Source organism: Lathyrus oleraceus, chromosome 4 (assembly GCF_024323335.1).
Source record: "Lathyrus oleraceus cultivar Zhongwan6 chromosome 4, CAAS_Psat_ZW6_1.0, whole genome shotgun sequence".
Lineage (NCBI taxonomy): Eukaryota > Viridiplantae > Streptophyta > Magnoliopsida > Fabales > Fabaceae > Lathyrus > Lathyrus oleraceus.
Window position 1 is genome coordinate 151,644,123 of NC_066582.1, and position 10,762 is coordinate 151,654,884.

Genomic DNA, 10,762 nt, shown 5'->3' on the forward strand with positions numbered 1-10,762 from the left:
ATCACATGAATAAGATTCCATATGCATCTGCAATAGGATCTATCATGTATATCATGTTATGTACTCGACCAGATGTCTCGTATGCTGTAAGTGCAACGAGTAGGTACCAATCTGATCCCGATGATGCTCATTGGATAACTGTCAATAATATCCTTAAGTATTTGAGAAGGACTAATGACTCATTCTTGATTTATGGAGGTCAGGAAGAGCTTGTTGTAATTGGATACACCGATGCTAGCTTCCAGACAGATAAGGATGACTTTAGATCGCGATCTGGTTATGTGTTTTGCTTAAACGGTAGCGCTGTGAGCTGGAAAAGTTCAAAGAAAGATACAATTGTTGATTCTACAACCGAGGCCGAGTATATTGCTGCCTCAAGTGCAGCAAAGGAAGTTGTTTGGATCAAAAAGTTCATTAGTGAACTTGGCATAGTTCCTAGCACTGTGGAACCCATTGATCTCTATTGTGATAACAATGATGGTATCGCACAAGCTAAGGAGCCTAGATCTCACAAACGATCCAAACACATACTTAGGTGTTATCACCTCATTCGAGACATAATAGATAGAGGAGATGTGAAAATATGCAGAGTACCTACACTTGACAATATTGCTGACCCACTGACAAAGCCTCTTGCGCAGCAGAAGCATGATGGTCGTACTATATCTATGGGCATTAGGGGTATGCCTGATTGGCTCTAGTGCTATTGGGAGATTGTTGGTATAAGCCCTAGAGGCCAATACTTTTGGTACTTGTATCGAATTATTTATTAATAATAGAAGGCTTTTTCTTTATTATGTTTGTTTAATAAAGTCCTTAGAATAGCTAGTCCGTTTAATGTATCAAGTGTGACTTAATCATGAGATCCCATTAAACATAAGGACAATATTCTTAAAGTATCCGTAGTCGAGCTTTATTGTGAAGTGGGATAACATTAAATCATTAAGACTATTATGTATATAGACTGATGATCACATCTTATGGATCATGGATAAGGAGTTATCAAGTCTTAAACATAAGTATGAATATTAAGAGTAATATTTATACTAGATTGACCTGCTATGAGAATACTATATAGAATGTTACGCAAAGTGTCATAAGTTATTCTCATGGTGATAATGGTGTATACCACCCTTTGACCTGAAACCACTGTGGACCCTAGATGTAGAGTCAAATGCCTTATTGTTGATCAAACATTGTCTGTAACTAGATGACCATAAAGACAATTGATAGGTACTCCACGAAGCATGTTGAGGGGCATGAGTGATCTAGATGAAATTTTCCCATTCTGTGTAATAGGATAAATGTCTACGGGCCCAATATTAAACTGGACAAGAATGACACGGTCTATGCCTTATGTTCAATATATACGGAAGGGCAAAAGGGTAATTGTACACATAAGTCTTATCACAAAAGGATTTGTCAGATCACATGATATTTTCGTGTCTTGGGTAGCAGTGATGTGTTGCTAAATACCGCTCACTATTTATTATGTTAAATACGTGATTTAATATAATTGTCAATGTCGTGAAAACTTACAGGGTCACACACAAAAGGATGGATTGATGGGAGATAGAGTAAATAAGGAACACCATAAGGTACAGTGCACTTAAGTGAATTGTAGAACATCGTAAGGTACGGTGCACTTAAGTAGAATATAAAATATAGTAAGGTACCACGTGCTTAAGTGATTTTGGTATATCATAAAATATGGGTCACATACACGTAAGTGGGTTTTTTAGCTTACAACCCACATAAGTGGTTCTATAAATAGAATCCTTGTGCAGAAGCATTCGTTCTTATGAAATTTCATTTCTCTCTCTCTCTCTCTCTCTCTCTCTCTCTCTCTCACACACACACACACACACACACACACACACACTCAAAGACTTCATTCGTAGCAGCTGGCACTGAGATCGAAGGAATCCGTTCGTATGGACTGCGTAGAGGCGTTGTCACCATTCAACATTCGTGATCACTTCTTAGATCTGCATCAAAGGTTTCAATCGCCACAAGAGGCAAAAATTCTATCACTGATCATGCCCATTCATAAGGATCACTAAAGGAGAAATTTTAAATTCCGATGCGTTTTGGATCGTTATTCTCCTTCACTATATAAAGCCAACGACAAGCGAGCTTTAAACTGACCGATCTTACCATCTGGTCCAACCTTCACTATATAAAGCCAACGATAACCTACTAAAGATTTCCCAGGGGATAGAGGAACTAGTTCCCAAGTACCACTACTTTGAAGAGAACACATTTCATGAATCATTGCTTTCCTCCACTTAGGGTGAGATAATGCTTCACTTGGAGTTTTAGGAAGAGAAATTAAAGACAAAGAAAACAAACAAGTATACTGCAAAGGGGAAACACAAAGATAACATAAATTAATGTAATATGGAGAATGATTTCGTGTTTGACGTATACCTTTTCAAAGGGTAATAGGAATATCAGACTCAGGTTGTAGGATTAGATCTGGTGATTGGGAAGACACCAGAGGAGATTTTGCAATGACCTCATGGGCAGGTGTTGATTCTAAGTGTTGGCAGCAATTTTGGTAAAACAAAGAGTGTTCACAAGATGTTATGTGTGATGTCTTAACATGAGATATCCTATGTACCTGCTAGAGTTCAAGAACATGTTCATGTAGGATTGTTTCAGAATGCCACAAACAATGCCATGGCTTCTGATATTGGATGTACCTGCTAGATCTTAAATGAAATACATGTTCATGCAGGATTATTTCAGATGACATACACAAGGTCATGGCATCTAATATGGTTGTACCTGCTGGAAGTTATAAAAGGAATTATTGGATTATGCAGGATTTTTCCAGGATGTCAGACCTGATGTCATGACATCCTGTACACAGAACATTCAGTGTGAATGTCTGGTGTTTTGTGATTGCACAATTAATGGCAATCTATGTATGATTGAAGATCTGATTAGCTGGCGCATTCAATCATGGATTACAACCTGATTTACTTATTTTCCAAGGAGATCTAACCAGCTGTTATAAAAAGATTTGATTAGAAAATAGATTTAGGGTTTTCAAGATGTCCAAGCCCAGCTGAAAGCTTCTATAAAAAGGGACTTAGAAAACTTGTTTTATAACACAACCAATACTGAGCGAAATATAGAGAGAGAGCTAGGGTTTGTGTCTGTTTAGTCGTAAGACTTGTAAGCCATTCAAGTCATCTTTTGATGATTGAATTGGACTGATTTGTGGTTGTAATGTGATGCGGTGCTTTTCGCAAGTATACGAACGCGTCAGAGTAATATAAAAGATTGTCGAATCCACAGAGACCAAGTGTCAATCTATCGTTATCTATTGTTATGGTGTTTATCAAAGGCAATCAAAATAGGTGTTTTTTAGAGTGTGCAATGAAAAGTAAAATATTGAAATAAATTTAATTAATAAAGACAGGATCGAATGCAATTCACGTAATCAATTAATAATCCAAGTACTTGCTAGTAGAGCTACTTATGGGCAGTGTTTCCTACTTTGAAAAGAACTAATTTAACAGGAACTGTCGCTTTCGCGTATTCAGAACCGAGTTGTACTCCCTAATCAAACCCTCTTATTGTCACTTATAAAAAGGCGCGCATTGCGTTAGAGTAGTAAACCTATTTTTAAGAAATATAGTATCTTGACTAAGTTGAAAAGTATTATAACCTGGATTTCTTAACCAAAAGAGGTTCTCACGAACCAGACTCTAAACTTATAAACGCGTCCGAAAATAGTTTTAAAATCTCTTTTCTTCTTAATGTTAAAATCTCCTAATGAACTAAACAAAGCGCTTTCGCTGTTTTTGAAATAGTTAAAAACAATTAAGTTTAAAAAGACGTTGGACGGCTTTCGATCTTACCCAACGGAATTGAAGTGAGGGAAAACTTAACTTGAAAGTTAAAATAGCCCTTAAGTGTTTCTACGAACAGTTGTACGGATTACTGGTTCAATTACGATCCTTACATTCTAACCTTATAAATTTAGTTAGACATGGTAAAGTAAAAGTGCATTAAAATAAATAAAAGTAGTGCGAGTGCGGAAAGTAAATAAAAGTAGTGCGAGTGCGAGAAGTAAATAAAAGTAGTGCGAGTGCAGGAAATAAATAATTTAAAGCGAGTGCGGGAAGTAAATAAAGTAAAGCGAGTGCGGAAAGTAAATAAAGTAAAGTGAGGGCAGGAAATAAATAATTTAAAGCGAGTGCGGGAAAATAAATACGATAAAGACAAGTAATAAAAACCTGCTCCAATCGGAGGGTTGAATAAATTGCAAAGCGGAAATGAAAATGGCGGCAGGATTAACTTCCTTCCAAAGTGCTCCAAACTCGATTACAGACTCTATCACACACTCGATTACACAATTGTGGTAACACTCCAATGCAAAGCGATTACCACTTTATAAAACTGAATATATGCCTAAGTGAAACAAAGTTGCTCTGAGTTTGCCTCTGCTCTAAGTTTGGATGTTTGTAAAAGTGAATTCGAGCTTCTATTTATAAGCAAGTAAAAAGATGGAAATGACTTGGATGCCCTTCAACTTGAAAATGGAGGGAAACTGTTTTCCTCTTGTGGCTCCCGCCACAAGGCCATGGCGCCCGCCACAAGGCCAAAATGAGGCGCCTTAGTGGATGTAGTGGAGAACGTGGGAGTTGAGGGAAGTTGAGCTTGGACACGTCATGGCTTGGTCTGTGGCGCCCTCCATTGGGTAGGCCATAAGCACAAAATGCTGAATTTTAGGGTTTTTGGCTCTTTTTCACTCCTTTTCTCGATCGGGGCTCCGATTAAAGTAAAAAACTGAAAACAAAGGAAAACATACCAATAACACAACAAAATGATAATAAAACGACTAGAATGCATGTGAAATCGGAGTCGAAAATACGGTAAATTTTAGTGTTATCAAACTCTCCCACACTTAAACCTTTGCTTGTCCTCAAACAAAACATTGAAAAGCTCTTAAAAGAAAATTTGTGTAAATGAGTGCTTCAGGTAAAAATTCTAAGTTCAAGTCGGGATGCAGTGATAGGTACTAACTGAGTGAACTAAGGGTATCATTCATAGTAGAGTGGCCTGTTAGTGATTATGATCAGAGCTTGGGGTTTCAGGCACATAAACATGTGTAAACCCTTTTATTGGACCCAACTGTAGTTGTGGGGGATCGGATCGTAATCCGCCCTACCGAGTTCAGTGCCAGATACCTCTGAACCAACTAGCAGTGGGTACTGCTTTTCTTTTTCTTTTTCTTTTTCTTTTGTAGCAATTTTTTACAATTCTTTGGTTTAAATGACTTTGTGAGGGTCACCTATACCGGAGTTGCCTTTTTGCTTTCTTTTAATTTTTTGTTTTTCTGGATCATTCACTTATTTGCATCGGTCCCCTACGTAGAGGATGCGTAGGCCGGAGCTGACTGCTGAGATAAACTACTAAGGACTTATATGGAAATGATGATTAAGGCCATGGTATATGGGGTTTCGGGAATGATTCCTATATTTATGAAGTTTATGGTGCTAAAATAATACAGATGTTTCGCAAAGTTCTCCCAAGTCACCGCATCCTTACTCAAAACATGTCTTTAAAAACCTGAAAACTTTCGGAATAACACTATTTTCTTTTGCAAAAAAAAAAAATCGGTGGGGCTAAAGGTATGGGGAGGTAGGATTGTACTAAAGATCTACTATATTTGGTGACTCGTCAGACTCATGCATTATACTTAAAAGCAAAATAAACAACTAAACGTAAATAACAATAAATAAACTATCTAAAAACAGCAAAGAAAAAGCGATAAAGGGAAAGAAACATGAAAGGTAATAAAGAAAAGACGATAGAGTCTCCTCCCACACTTAAATCGAACATTGTCCCCAATGTTTCGAAATATGATAAGGAAGAGTTACCTGGCAACCTATTGCTGACCACTAGTGCCCTCGCCATCCTGAGGTGGACGACGGGATCGGGTATGACGACGGTCTCTCTGATCCATCCTCGCCTGCAGGGCATTCTGAGCGGTCCTCACCTCTCGAAGGTGACCTAGAATGGTACCCTGAGTGTTTTCTATGAGAGCAATGTGTTGCTGGTGGTATTGTTGCTGATGGGCTTGTGTATTGGTAACCGTAAGCAGAGACTGTAGAACAGTGTCATAGGACCTGTCTGACCTCCGCTGCGATTCTTGCATGAAGTTCATATTATCCGTCATTTGTTGCTAGAGGGTAGAGAGGAGGTCGTCACGCCTTTGCTATCTAGCCATGTGGTCACGCCACATCTTCTTTGTAATATAGAAGCCAGGAGTGGTACCTACAGAAGAAGAAGATGGTGCGGTGTGTGGTGGTGAAGGATGATGGGGGGACACATGGGGTACGGGAGATCTCTCTCTCCGATCATATTCATCATCAGTGTCGTGTCCCGCCTCATCAGGAATGTTAGGAGGAAGAGGACCCAAAACAGGTGGGGCATCTAAAGCGTAGGTCTAATTCCTTTCATCTTGTACATCTGTACGTCTAGTGCACGGTAAAACAACAGACGGGATGGCTACGCCATGAACCATAAGCATATAGCCTCCTTCTCTCCTCGAGCGGCACAATTTCATGTCTCTCAGAAATTTTAGGTTAATTGTGCGAGGAGGTAAGGGTTCTAGGGTAGCCATCTCATCGTTCAGGTTAAGCGCCCGAGCAATAGATGTAATCAATCCACCAAAAGAAATCGGTTCCGCTTTATTTACAGTTAAAATCATATGAGCAAGCATGAACGGGACCGAATTAATACGTCTATTTGTGAGGCTTCCTTGTAAAAATAGAAGCTCTCTAGCATTAACCTTATTTGGATTCTCCCGGCCAAAAATAGTGCATGCCAACAGATATCTAAAAACTTTGATGGCCGGGTTATGGATAGTTGAGGCAAGAACTCCTTCAAAAGAGTTTATGGAAGTGTTTGATAAACGCTCCCAGAAGGAAAATACCTCAACAGACCATTCGGAATCCAAAGGGGCCTCACAAATAGCACCTTCCCCATGAGGGATCCCTAACAAGCTGGCTAGTTCGTCAGTACTGAATTGGTATTCAACAGCAAACATTCTAAATTTGACAGTACCAACTGTGCTAGCAGTGTTAGGGTTGACAATACAAATTAAGGAACTCAAAAATTCAATTGTCAACCGCTCATAGGTAGGTTCTTTATTGGAAAAGAAATTATGCAAACCTAAATTATCTAATAAATGAAATATGCTATGATAGATACCTAAAGTGTAAAGACAGTCTTCGTCAACATACCTTGTCGGGAGGATTTCCCGATTTTGCACCCGTTCAATAATTTTTCTTTGCCGATCCCCCGGTTTCCCTCCTCGAAGAATGAATCCGTTAAACTCCATTTGAAAGCTCTTGAAAAGTGATGAAGAAGATGAAGTGGTTTGTGAAAAAGGTTGGATTTTTACAAAATCCGACGGATGAAATCGAAAATGGAAAGTGGAATAATGATTTGTGTGGTGTGGTGGTTAGAAAAGTATGAGCTTTTGTGGGTTCAAGGATGTTTTTCCAAGGTGAAAAATGGGTTTGGGAGGTTGTGAGTTACAAAAATGGTGAAGAAAGGGGTTCTGGCCCGACCATTTACAGATGCTGTGGCGGGCGCCACAGGTCCTATGGCGGGCGCCACAAGGCAAAATCTGGATGGGCCAGATTTTGGTGCTTTGGTTTGAGCTTCTCTTGTCTTTTGGCTTTGAGGGGTCCGGATAACATTTGTCTTGTGATTCTCCTAGTATCTTTGACTTGCATAATTTTATAAAAGTAAAAACGAAAATAAAAAGTGAAACTGAAACAAAAACAAAAACAGAAATTAAATATAAATAAATAAATAACTGAAAAATTAAAATGCAAATAAAATAAATATAAAACATATATAGATAAAAATAGAAATACTAATGTATAGATTTTTTTTTATAATATTCCAAATGCGATAATATAAGATGAGTTATGTAAATACGAGAAATATAAAAAGGAGATAAAATAAGATTAAATGGTGAGATCATATAGTTGGGATGTCATCTTCCTGAGAGGAACCACGAAGCATGGTTACTTCTTGCTTGAGTTCTGCGATCTCCTGATATAGACAGTCGGCTTCAGTAGCTTGGGTGAGATCAGACACTCCCATCTGTAAAGTAAGGTCAACCACCTCCTGTCTAAGCGCTGCGATCTCTCTACGACACTCAGCAATCTGAGTGCGGATGTCGGGTGTCTGCAATGAAAGATTATTAGAGAAAACAGTGATTCTGGGAGATGGTGGTGTAGGTGTGTATTCAGCAATGGGTGGTGATCTTGGTTCCTCAACGGTCTCTCCCTGTCCCTCTAGAGCATAACTCCAATTCGCTGGATCATGCACACTGGTCATCATAGGGTCTGGCAGTGTGAAGTAATGGATAGCCTCACTGTCGACTAGCAATCAGAACTGACATGGGTGGAAAGAGGCTCTCCTTATCAATCCTCTGGTCAAACAGAAGTCGATGTCCATGGTCGTGTACCCACAGTAGGTCCGAAGATGTAACAACTTGCGAGACAGACCTAAAGCGACAACAATCTGAGTGATGATTCCGCCAACATGGATGACTCCTTCGGTGGATCTGGAGATACCGCTGAGACTGTATAATAAAAAGTTCCCACATGCTACTGGGCGAGACTGGGATGCACAGAATAATAGGAAGATCTCCTCTTCACTCAGTAGTGTCTCTGCATCCGGCCATCCCAGGAAGGAATGTGCTAATATCATCTGAAAGTATCTGAAGGCGGGGTTATGTATGACATGAGACAGCTGCATAGATGGATCCTGGCTTCCGCCACCTGATATATCACTCCAAAACTTCTCAACCTCCTTACCCAGGAAATATCCCATAGGTGTCTCCGGGATAGCATCAGGAGTAGTCTGGAAGCCCAATAAGTCGCCGAACTCTTTCTGGCTGAAGGAGTACTCAACCCCGAAAAGCCTGAAAGCAGCATACCCATCTGGTCCAGAATATGGGTCATAGTCGAATGAACTCAGGAACTCCAAAGTCAGGTTCCTATATGTGTTACTCAAGTCATCAGCAAACTCGTCCCAGTGAAGTTGGTGGCTAAGGAATCGGATACTCGGCTCGATACCCAGTGCCTCCATACAGTGCTGATCAGGGTAACGTGTGGGTGCCATAGGGCGTTGATACAAAGCAATGTAGCGCTCCCTCTGAGCATTATCTCTATAGGCCACGTGCATGTCATCGAAATTCTGCATCCTGTAAAAGTTAAGGAAGTGATCCTGAAAATACAAACCATTCAAATCTTAGTCTTAATGCAAAATATGATAAAATAAAATAAAAATAAAATAAAATTAAATAAATGCGAAATAGTAAAGTGAAAGAAAAACCATGGGTTGCCTCCCACGCAGCGCTTGTTTAACGTCATTAGCTTGATGATTAGAATTTATACACCTGTAGTAGTAGGAATCGGTGGATCAATCAGGGTGTGGCTTGAGTAGTATGCTGGAATGTCTCCTCCTTCGTAGAGCTTCAGTCTTTGTCCATTTACAATGAATGGACTACAGGTTTCGTTCTTGATTTCTACGGCTCTGGATCTCAGAATCTTGGATACTTCGAAAGCACCAGTCCATCTTGAACGTAACTTTCCAGGGAAGAGTCGTAACCTAGTGTTGAAAAGGAGAACAAAATCGCCTATATCGAAGTTTTTCTTTACTATTCTTTTGTCATGATAGGCTTTTGTCCTCTCTTTATATATTTTTGCATTCTCGTAGGCAGATTGCCTAAGTTCTTCTAATTTATGAATGTCTAGGGTACGCTTTTCTCCAGCGGCTAGGTAATCTAAATTCAAAATTTTAATGGCCCAATAGGCCTTATGCTCTAATTCGAACGGTAAGTGACAGGATTTTCCATAAGCTAGTTGATAAGGAGTAGTTCCTATAGGGGTTTTGAAAGCGGTTCTATAGGCCCATAATGCTTCTTGAAGCTTCTGAGACCAGTCTCACCTAGAAATAGAAACAGTTTTCTCTAGGATTTGTTTTATCTCCCTATTAGATACTTCTACTTGGCCACTAGTTTGTGGGTGGTATAGTGTTGCTACTCTATGCCTAACTCCATATTTTCTTAAAAGTTTATCAAATATTCTCGATATAAAGTGTGATCCTCCATCGCTTATGACTAAACGTGGTGTTCCAAATATAGGGAATATATAGTTTTAAATAGTTTGATTACTACCCTAGTGTCGTTTGTGGGTGCAGCTATAGCTTCAATCCACTTAGACACATAGTCTACAGCTACTAAGATATACCTGTTTCCTAAGGATGGTGGGAAGGGTCCCATGAAATCTATACCCCATACGTCAAAGAGTTCTACTTCCTGAATGTTTCTTAGAGGCATTTCATCACGCCTTGAAATGTTTCCAGTGCGTTGGCATCTATCACACTTGACAATGCAAGCATAGACATCTCGCCACATGGTAGGCCAGAATAGGCCAGCTTGAAGAATCTTGGCGTATGTCTTAGATGTGCTCGCATGTCCACCATACGGTGCAGAATGACAATGCTTGATAATATTATTTACCTCTTCTTCTGGAACGCAACGGCGAAAAATGCCATCTTTACCCCTTTTGAAAAGGAGCGGTTCGTCCCAATAGAAGTTTCTCACATCGTGGAAGAATTTCTTCTTGCGGTGGTAGTCAAGATCAGGGGGTACTATATCAGTAGCTAGGTAATTAACGAAGTCTGCATACTAGGGTACGTTACTTATTGCTAAGGA